The sequence below is a fragment of the Trichogramma pretiosum genome, unplaced genomic scaffold (assembly GCF_000599845.2).
Source record: "Trichogramma pretiosum strain Unisexual culture from Peru unplaced genomic scaffold, Tpre_2.0 scaffold77, whole genome shotgun sequence".
Taxonomy (NCBI): Eukaryota; Metazoa; Arthropoda; class Insecta; order Hymenoptera; family Trichogrammatidae; genus Trichogramma; species Trichogramma pretiosum.
Window position 1 is genome coordinate 598,054 of NW_019641667.1, and position 2,022 is coordinate 600,075.

A 2,022-nucleotide genomic window follows, 5' to 3' on the forward strand; every position below is an offset into this window, starting at 1 on the left:
CTATGAGTAGTGTAATCGTCGTCCAATGCTTTTGCGATATCTTGACCTCGTGAAAAGTATTGAGCCGTTAATTCGGAATAAGATTTTTGACAAATTTCTGAATTCATAAGCCAATCACCGCTTCGCGAGTCGAGAAAGCGGCACGTTGGTTCAATTTCTGTGCGGATGCACAGCATTTTAAAGACTTCTTTTACATTAAAACATCGCAGCCGTATCGAGGGATTCTGAAGAACATCTCGAAGAAATGAAATCCTTTTTTTGATAGTAACTTTTGTACCTATAAAATTATGTAAGATTTATTAATAGCTCTTTTCTTAAAATTTCACTCTGATCTTACCTACTGTATTTTCGAATGCCACATAAAAAACAGCTCTGACACCCCAAGAAACAGCTGCCAATTTATTGGCAAAGTGCTTCCTCATAAAAAATTATATTGATGAAAGGGTTTGGTTTTTAAAAGGAGCAATTTTTTCCATAGTTGATTCTACGTAGCCATTTCCTGGAAGAAACTAATACACTTTTCGATTTTTCAATTTTTCGTAATGTCGTTTTTTGGGATAAAGTTGTATTTTTCTGCATTAAAAAAATTTCAAAGTGTATACTAATTTATACCATTGGATTCGTCATAAAAAATCCTAAATTTTGGTGGTGTCAAAAATTTTTTTAGATTTTTTTTGTTCATTTGCCACTCGCTCGAAAATGAACTTTGCGGAATTTGCGAAAAAGAACGATCGAAAAAGTGTATTTTTTTGAATGAAATTGCGCTCCTAGGTCATAACTGACTACGGCATTCGATTTTGCAGACAAAAACACATAAGAAAATGTATTGTCAAGACTATTTTTACACTTTAAACAGAGTTTGAAATAAATCGAATGATAGCCCGATTTCGCTTCTTTTTTGGAGCACGTTTTTGAACTTCAAAAATCCATCGACACCATCTAAAATCATTTTTTTGGGTTCTAGTTTACGGGAAAATTCATTTTAAACCTCAAACTTTCTGATTCCGATGGATCCCCCGAGATATAAAAAATTTTAGAAAAAGTTGACCACCCTAATGTATAGACTGTGCAACATGCAGTGAAAAATCTTTTGCTTCTTAGCCCTGAAATCGATTAACTCACCATGCAAAGACCTCGCGATTACAGAGTAGAGCACCGGATGGAAACAAAAACAAACAAGTAGCAAATTTCGTACTTGGTTTACCTTTGTGACTATCTGCCCCTAGATGTCGCTTTGTGGATGACAGTTCCCGCAAGCAGTAGGACATTGGAAACAAGGGTATATATATCGTCTCCGATCTTGTGAAGAAGTTCTGTAGATAACCATACAATGACCCCGACGGATGGTAGTTGAGGAACAGGCATAAAGCCGTTACCGGTCCACGTTTCGATATGCGATCTGTCAGGAGAGAAACTGAGCCAAAAATTGGCTTTCATTATTGCGGATACGATGTATTAAACTTACCAGTCAACTCTGCTCCCTAAACTCCATGATCTCCATGAGATAATTTTAAGGTACAGAAACTCGAAATTTTAAATAATTGTGCTAATCACCACAATATTCTGTAGGTTCTAAGCTATAAAAATTATAGAAATAGAAAAATATTAACAGATTTATATTTATAATAAATGGCTTACAGAGTGTGTTTGTGCGTGTACAGGCACAATATGATTAACGCTTGAATGATTTTTAGTTTCGCCGAACGGAGGCAACGAGCGAGAGAGATCGCAGACTAATTAAAATCACCGAAAAAACTTTTTTTCTAGCTGTTCTCTCTCTTACTTACCTATCGTATCGGATAAAAGCAACAGTGGAAATAATTTCAGCGCTGCAGCAGATATATCAGCTGCAGACTGTAATCATAGCAAATACAAGAGTTTATACATTATTTATACTAGTACATTATTTATACTAGCTAGCATAATGTAGTACATGGCGAAATTTCTCAAAACTCCTAGCTAATTTACACGTTCACTAAGAAAAATAGGAAATAAACGTTTAAGTCGAAAATTATCGAAATA